This window comes from Vitis vinifera, chromosome 9 (assembly GCF_030704535.1).
Source record: "Vitis vinifera cultivar Pinot Noir 40024 chromosome 9, ASM3070453v1".
Taxonomy (NCBI): Eukaryota; Viridiplantae; Streptophyta; class Magnoliopsida; order Vitales; family Vitaceae; genus Vitis; species Vitis vinifera.
In genome coordinates this window covers 10,148,301-10,158,044 of record NC_081813.1, presented here as the reverse complement: position 1 = coordinate 10,158,044, position 9,744 = coordinate 10,148,301, and positions in this window count along the sequence as shown.

Sequence of the window (9,744 nt, the reverse complement as noted above, 5' to 3'; positions counted from 1 at the left end):
TGATTTTCAAGTGAAGTGATGTCCTTTTAAAATTTAATAATAAGCGATAATTATCTTGTTGAAAATGGAGAAAATGTTAGGGGATGTTTGACCATGTTTTTTGAATCTTATTTTAAACAATTGTTTTTTAATTTACGAACAAAAAACTGTTTCTAAGTGTTTTATAAAAATGAAGGTGTTTGACAATTGTTTTTAAAAAACAAAAAAAATAAAATTTGTTTGGATAAATTATTTTTAAAAATAATTTTTATGTATCAAATATAGTTTGATTTAAAATTTATTTGTTTAATGAAAAATTTTAGAAAAAAAAAAGAAATTTAGAAAAGCAATTTTCAGCATTGGTATTAGATGGTGAAAAGAGAAGAAAAAAATGATATCATATTCACTCTTATTTTTTATGGTTTTTTTATTTTTTTATTTTTATTTTTCTATGTTTTCCTTCTGTTTTTAAAAACCGGTAAAAACAACTACTTATTTTTTAAAAATTGTTTTCTATTTCACTTTGTTTTTAACAACTGTTCTCAAAGAACAATGACCAACATTTTTATGAATTTTTAAAAATAAATTTTTATTTTTAAAAATAGAAAACTGTTTTTTAATCACATGGCCAAATAGACTCTTAACTTTTTTTAAAATTAAAGACCACTTAAATTGTAAAACAATGGTTTTTTTTTGTCCTTTTCTTTCTTTCTTTCTTTTTTTTTTAATTAAATAGAATTGTTCCTAATTTTTTTATAGACCCTCAATTTAAAAAAAATTAAAAGTTCTAATTTAATTTTCACCTTGTTTAGAGGGTTCATGTGAAACCAATGACCAATTAAAATAAAGAAACTTCAATTCCCTTAAATTTAAATTCTATATATTATTGTAACCAAAATTTGATTGTAGTTTTTTTTATCACAATCTTGCTAATAATGTTGTCAAAAGTATGGAGCTTGTCTCTTCCAAAGATTAGTCTACTTTGAATAAGAATCGGTCTTTGCCAACTCTAAAAATCCTATAACATATTCAATAACAACTTCAATAACTCTGATAACCAAAGACATGCCTCTCCAACAAAATCAACCACAAGCTTATCTCCAACAAAGTGGCATAACTCCATCAAAGTAATTCTTGTTATTGTTGAATACGTGATAATTTGTTTTCTGATTCTAAGACTTTGAAGACTACTTTTAAAGATTCACGCTGAGTTGTTACTATGGGGGGTATATGAACTTTAAGCTCTTCATGACAACCCTATAGACATGGGAACTTGTCCCTAGACTATCTAATACAAATGTTGTTGAATCAAAATTTTTCTGTTGTACTAAATACAAGCAATATTCATCTATTGATTATTTCAAGGATTGACTTGTCACAGAGAGCTTTACTAAAGTCTCTAGAGTTAACTATAATGAAACCTGCAACCTAATGGTTAATGAAAAAACTTGCAGAAACACAAAGATGAAGAATGCGAGTAACTACTTATCTAGCTAACCCTAACAACTTAACCTGCTAGCTTGAATAATGTTGTTAACTACCCTAGCTGACTCTAACAATATTTGGTTGTTACAACCTTCGAGTAGGTATCCTAATAGTAAAGGAGTTAGAGAGTCAAGTGAGTTCTTGATCTTGAACTCTATCATCCCCTCGCAAGCTCATGGGTTGAGGAATAACCGACAAACGAGTTCTGAAAGTGGTGAACTATGAGATTAGAAGGTGTTTTGTGAAGATATCGACAACCTATTCTGTTGATGGTGTATTGAATGGAGATGGCTCATTGGAGAACTTTGTCTCAGATAAAATGGAGATCAATTTTGATGTGTCTACTCCTTGCATGAACACTAGATTTGCAGCTAGCTGAGTAGCACTTTGGTTGTCACACCATATCAATGGTGGAGATAGGATAGAAATACATAATTCTTGGAAGACAAATTGAATCCAAGTAATCTCAGCAACAGTTGCAACTAGGGCACAGCATTCAGACTCCGAGCTTCTGCAAGATATAGTGTGTTGTTTGGTAGATGACCAGGAAACTAGATTGGACCCTGGAAAGATATAGTAGCCTATTGTGCTGCATCTGTCATTTGGGCATGATGCCCAGTCTGCATCTGTGTAAACTTGAATATCAAGAGAAGTTCAGGGATGAAATATAAGGCCAAGTGAGGGAGTCCCTTTAAGATACTGTAATATTCATTTAAGAGCCATCCAATGTATAGTGATGGGGTGAGCCATAATAGACAAGCTTTATTTACGACATATGAGATGTTTTGTTTGATGATTGTTACATATTGAAGGGCCCCCACAATACTGCGACATAGAGAAGTCTTTGAGAATGTATCACCTGCAAACTGAGACAGGTTAGTGCCAGTATATCATCTACATAGACTATTAAGAATATGGTAATGTTTGAAGAATGAAAAAAAAAAAAGAAAAAGGTTATTTGCTCGGGAACAAGAAAAGCCCCACTTGAGTAAGGTTGTTTTGAGCTTAAGAAACCAAGCATGAGAGGCTTGTTTTAGGCCATACATGGCTTTGTTTAAGTAGCACACATGAGTAGGGTGTTTGGGGTCTTCAAAACTGGGAGGCTATTGCATGAAAACCAGTTCACTAAGATCACCGTTGAGGAAGGCATTTTAGACATCCATTTGGTGAATTATCCACCCGAAAGATAATGCAATTGTACTACTGGACTGAGTGTATCAAAGTAATCCAAACCTTGTGTCTGATGAAATCCTTTAGAAACAAACCGAGCCTTATAGTGGTTAATGGAGTTGTTTGGCTTGCTTTTAAGTTTAAACACCCACTTACACCTAATAATATGCCTATTGGTTGGGGCAAGAGTAAGTGTCCAAGTGTTGTTATGAATGAGAACTTGATATTCAATTTCCATGGATTTCTTCCATTTAGGGTCTTTGAGAGCTTGCTAGTGGGTGTGGGGTTCAATAGTTTTGGATGCTTAAAAAAGTCTGGGTTTGAGATGACTAGTCTTGGATCTGGTAAGCATGTGATAGTTGTTTCTTGGGTGGTTGGAGGTGGCTAGCTGAGATGAATGTGACAAAGAGTTAGCCACAAATGAGACTTGAATAATTGGTGAAATGGGTTGATGAGATGGACTAGAATTTGTCAGTGATGAAGGCATGTTCCCAGGATGGGAAGTGTTTGAAGTTATTGAAGTATGGGACTTGGATGTGAAGCCAGGAATAGCTGGAGTGACAGCCCATGGAGAGATTGTAGGAATTGGTTAAGGTTGAGGACTGTGATATGGAAAAACAGTCTCATCAAACACTACATGTCGGGAAACTATAAGGAGTTATATCCGAGAAAGAGACATTGTATGGATTTGTATTGAAGTTTATGGTTGTTGTAAGGTCTGATATATGGAAAATAGAGGAAGCCAAAATTTTTTTAGAAGGTATAATCTGGAGCATGACCAAATAAGGTTTGAAAAGGAGTACAAGTTCATAATTTTGGTGGGTAACCGATTAATAAGAATGTGGCTGTTTGAAAGACATATAACCAAAATTTGGAGGATAGGTTTGCTTGGCCAAGAGAGTCAAACCTATTTCAACAATGTGTCGTATCTTTCTTTTGGATCTCCCATTTTGTTCTGGTGTATGTAGGCATAAGCATCAGCTTACAATTCCTTATTTAGTGAGAAATGGAGCAAAAACTTTAAATTTACCCCCATTATCTGATTGCAGGCATTAAATTTTGGCATCAAATTGTTTTTCCACTAGAATTTGAAACCTAATAAACCTAGATAATGCTTTATTAGTGGTATGTAAAAGATAAATTCATGAGAATCTGGACCAATCATCAACAAATAACAAGAAATAATGAGCACCTATAGTTGCTTGAACTGGAGTTGGGCCCCAAAGATTAGTGGGTATAAGATCCTGAACTTTAGCTGCCTTTGATTGAGAAAGAGAAAATGGTAATATGTGACTTTTCTCATATTAATATGTTGTACAGATAGATGAATTATTTCTCTGAAGAGAGACATTAGAAGAGGCTAATGCATGTTGGAGAATATCTATAGAAGGGTGACCTAACCGAGCATGCCAGAGAGTGGATGGTGTTGTCCTTGTTATGTTTGTAGTGGTAACAAAAGTAGTTGGAGCTTGTCTTGGCATAGGCTGCCCTGGAAACTTGTAAAGACCTTGTTCAAGCTTGCCTTACAGGAGTGTGTTCTTTTTTTGTTGATCCTTGATTAAGAAATACCGAGGATGAATTCCAACAAATGAATTATTATCATGACATAGTTTAGAAACACTAATGACACATTTGGCAAGCTTGGGAGCATGAAGAACCTTGTTTAACTTGAATTTCTTGTATTTAGTAAATAAAATAGTTGATAACCCGACTCTTGGTAGCTTGGCATGTAAGGGTATCAACAAAATTTATACCTAAGGTCCTTACACTAAAGTAGCAAAGCTACTATAGCATAGTGGCTCTAGGATCGAACACTGGGAAGGGTTTTTACTTTAACTGGTGAAGTTCGGAGGATGGAGTGAACTTTTCTTAATAAAAATTAGGTTAAGATGAAAACATAAAAAGATGAAGGTGTTGTAAACTAAACTAACATGAAAATAGGTTAAAAGATGGAAAAAGAAGTTTCTCAAAGCTTTGGATAGCCATGCTTAACTCACTGTGTAAAAATGGAGATTTTGGGACTTTTCACCTTGAGTTGGGGAAGCAACTAAGGTGATGCTTACTTCCCGAACCGGTATGAGTTTAACAACTGAGTTTTAGTCCTTGAAAACTTACAAAAAGGGTAGATGAACCTCATAAATGCTCTTTTATTGATATAGGTCATCTCCTCGACTTGCAATACAATGGCTCGTAGGAGATAACTAATGAACGTCAGTGGATCTAACAATAAGAATCCACTGAGACCAAAAGGTTATCAAGTATTGGCCATTCAAAGCAAGTCAGAGGGATTAAAAGCTTTACTTTGAATGAAAACATTTATGACGCTCAGCTACTTACATTTATGGCTTGGAAATCTCCATCCTGACACGGGAGCTTCACATGGCATCCATTACTTCAAGAAACTAAAAGGTTTTAGCCTCTCATCCTTGGGGATTTCATCCTCCAAGGATGTTTGGCTACTAAGAAAATGAGAAAGAAAAGAGAAAAGAAGCGTATGAACAAAAGTGCTCTTATAACTTATAAAGTTACAGGTTACAAGATTTTTTTTGATGTCTGAGGCTCTTCACCTCTATTTAAAGACAATAAAAAGCTAAATTACAAGAGCTATTACAAAAGCAACCTTTTCATTGGTTGATTACAAGGGTAAAATAGGTATTTACAAAGCTAAAAATCAAGCAAAATATCTTGGAGAACCGGCAGTGGAATAACATCAACAACGTCTCAAAACAGGGGATTCAAAGGAATTTCGCAAGGTGCCTAAATCCACTTGCGAAATTTTCGCAAGGTGAAATTCACCTTGCGAAATTGGTCATTTGACATGATGCAGTTGTCTTCCGAAGGCCATATCTTCCTCATTTCAGCTTCAAATCATACACGGTTTGAAGCGTTGGATTCTTGACTTCCTAAGCTTTCAAATGAAATATAGCATGCAAAAAATAGACTTCGGGAAGTGCTTCAAAAGTGCGAAAGAAGACTGCAGCTGTTTTCTTCACTCTGTTTTCCTCTTCTCCATTGCTTGTGCTCGTGTTTCCACTTGAAATTCAAGCCTATAATTGTCCAAAATCCTTGCTTAACTCGCCCAAATAGCTCTTCCATCAATTTGCATGCTTGAATTGGTTCATAAGCTAATAAAAACATGTAAACTTGCCACAAAATGGTTAAAACCAATTACTAAGGACCTTAATGAATTAATTGGGTTAAATGAATATGATTACTACTTAAAGGTGCTTAAAACCATTATAATTAGATCTACAAAATAGCACTTTTTGGTAGTAATCAATAGTGGAACCAATGTGATGTATAGGAAGTTTCTTGCCATTTCCAATGGAGACTTGGTCAGGTCTGTGATGAGGATGCACATCTGATAAATGAGTAGCATTGTTGGTCAGATGATGAGTTGTCCTTGTATCAAGAAACCAAGAATCTAATGATGTTGGAGAGGTTACCATGGCTTGAACTTGGCTACTATTGTGGTTAGGAAATGTGTTATTGTTGGGAGTTGTATGTGATAGACTCCCTTGAAAATTGATATCAAATCAATGATAACATGAAGGAGCAATGTGTTCATATTTGCCACATAATTGGTTGATAACATGAAGGTCTGTTGCCTTGATGCTGCTTAAAGCCTTGATTTTGGTTGCCTAAGGATTCTCTACCTTGAGGTTGTGCTGAGTTTGGTCTAGCATTTTGATTATTGTTGCGGTTACAATAGATCCTTCTCTTATTGCCTCTTGTTTGTTGCATTTGGGAGACAACAACATGAACAAATATGGAGTATTCTTCTGGTATTCTGTTTTGAAATTTCAAATGTTGTTCATGTGTGAGAAGTATGTTGTGAATAGAGTGGATTGATATGTCATCTTCTCAAGTAGTGATGGAAGCCACAATAGGATTGTAATCAGCACCAAGTTCTCTTAGTATCTATAACATATGTTCTTTTTTTGAGACCGGTTCTCCAATAGCTGCAAGATTATCAACTACAGTTCTCACTTTGAAAAGATACTCCATCATGGACATGGTGCCTTTACTAGTTGTTTGAAACTCCAATCGAAGTTGCATTATTCTTACTTTGGAGGAAGCTGAAAATATTCTAGAGCCATCTAAGCTTCATGAAAGATTTGGTATCCAACTATTTGCCCCATGATTTCAAGGGTGAGAGAAGAATATAACTAGCTAAGGATCATTCGATCATATCTTCTCCATGAAACAAATTTTAGGTTTATTGTGCTTGCAGTTGTCATCTTGGAGGGGAACATATTTAGTCCTTCAATATGGTCTTCGAAACCATTGGCGAAGATAACATTCTCCATTTGAGTTCACCATAAGATGTAATTACTTTTGTCTAGTTTAGCAGGGAGCACATGATTTAGCATTTGAAGGGAATAACTCGATCTTGGGAATGGAGTAATCTATGTAGGAATTTGTAATTCAAATGATGGATTGAAGGACATGGTTGAATTTGGGAAATATTTTTTTGCAAGATTATTGATGGTGGGATAATTTTTGTTGTTGATGAAGGATCGTGTTCAACAATTGAGAAGCAGAAGAAGGGCTAGAGTAGGGTTAAGGCTTAGATACCATGAAGAAACTTGCAGAAACACGAAAATGAAGAATGGAAGAAAATCTATATTAAACCAAATTTTACATGCCATATTTTTGTAATGTATCAGTTACATGAGAATAACTACTTATCTAGTTAAACCTAACAACTTAACCTGCTTATCTAGTTCGGTAATCATACCATTTTCTTTTCAATCACATAATAATAATAATAATAATAATGATGATGATGATGATGATGATGATGATGATGATGATGATGATAACGATGACAACAACGATGATGATGATAACGATGACAACAACGATGATGATGATGAAAATTTCAAACAAAAAACTTATATATTGTCATGTAGATGGAAGCTTTAATGTTAACATATTTTTAACATCTTTCAACCAACAATGTGTGCATCTACAAATAAGAGAGAATTATTATACCATATTATAAAGAGTATTACTAAGGACAAAAAAAAAAACCCCCTACTATTGAGTCCTGAAATTTCTCATTTTTCCTCATTCCTTGTCTCCACACCCTGAAATGTGAGTTCTTCACCAAGTGTTATCCATTCTCCCCATGTCCGTATTTATTTTGTATAGGCTTTACATACCCAAATTGATCATATATCTTGTTCTTTCTTATGATCTAGAATATTTATAGTCATATTCCTAATAACTTTCCTTAATTATAAAAGGAAAATTAATTTTCATTAGGAACTACCACTACATGAAATATTTGATACAATACTCTTTTACCAAAAATGACAATTTTCAAGAACAATGGACTCCATCTTGAATAAAAATTCTTGTCATAGTTGTTTTTTTCTATATTATATTGTCTTTGGCTCTTCTAGATATCTCTATTGGAGCTTCGACTTGTCATGGTAGAAACTTAAATATTAGCATATTGGTGCAAGGATGGCTCTTCTAGATATCTCTATTGGAGCTCTGACTTGTCATAGTAGAAACTTAAATATTACCATTTTAGTAAAAGCATACAAAGATGAAACAATCAAAATGATAAAAAGATACATGAGGTTTTAACATGGTTCAACTAATCATAATTCATGGATGAAAAATAATCATTCTACTATATAACAGAGAATATTGTAGAGGATAAAAAAATAAGTATAACTAGTAAATCCTAAAATATTTCATGTTTCTCACTCTTTGTACATATAACTTGAACCAAGAGTCCTCCTTCCACCACATGTCACTTACTCTTTTTTATATCTATAGATATTCTATATGAACTCTATATATATGTTCAGCCTCATCTTATTACTTTTTCCTTCTCATGACCTAAAATAGTTATAAAGATATTCCTAATAACTTTGTTTATTCTAGAACAGGATAATTTCCATAAGGAGTTACTAATACACAAAATATCTTATATAATATTTTTTTATCAAAAGAAATGTTTACTAAATAGGTATCCAAGACATATATAGTATAGTAAAATTTAACTAAAAACTATCTTACCGAACTCACAACTACTCTCCACTCTCACTCTTACCCATCTAGATTTAAACAAATAAATATCTAGAGATTTTAAACTCAAATTCATACAATTCTCTCTCACTTTTCTACCTTCCCTACAATCAAACAAGTATATAGTAATTTTAAACTCAAACAAGTGTTACAATACTGTTTCTGCGACCAATTCCATCTCTATTAGAAAATGTTATCACGAGTTCTCTTCTCCACAAACTTCTTTAAGTAAAAGGAGTTTAATGAGTCCGAGATAACATTGATGAAGTCCAAAATTTCAGGAACACAAATGCATCTCATATGCAACACTAGGTTGAGCCTCCCAAACTTTTAATTTGATCTTTTATCCTGAATTGGATATGTGCTTTTGGCAGAAAAAAAGAACACACCAATATTAATTGCAGCAAAGAATGGTGTGAAGGAAATGGTGGAGAAAATCCTTGAAGTTAATCCAGTTTCCATTAATGACAAGAACGAAGAAAAAAAGAATGTAATATTTTTAGCAGTGGAGAATAGACAACCTGAGGTGTATGAGCTCTTAGTTAAGAGAAAGTTTCAGAAAGAGAGTGTGTTCCGAGCAGTAGACAACAAAGGGAACAGCGCATTGCATCTGGCTGCAATGTTAAGTAATTATCAACCTTGGCATATTCCTGGAGCTGCATTGGAAATGCAATGGGAAATGAAGTGGTATAAGGTATGAGATTTGTGTAGTATTAGAAACTTTTCTCATTCTGACAAGAATCTCAAATTTAATGTAGTATGTCAAGAATTCCATGCCGCCGGATTTATTCAGTCATCACAATGAAAGTGAATTCACTCCAAAGGAGATCTTCACGGAAGCCCATTCTGATCTTGTGAAGAGAGGAGGCAAATGGCTGAACAGCACTTCCACTTCCTGCTCCCTTGTTTCAACCCTCATTGCAACCATTGCTTTCGCCACATCTGCCACTGTGCCAGGCAGCTTCAATGAAAAGAATGGGGAACCAAATTTTGCACACCAATCAGCTTTTAATCTCTTTGCAGTTTCATCACTAATTGCTCTCTGCTTTTCAGTGACTTCCC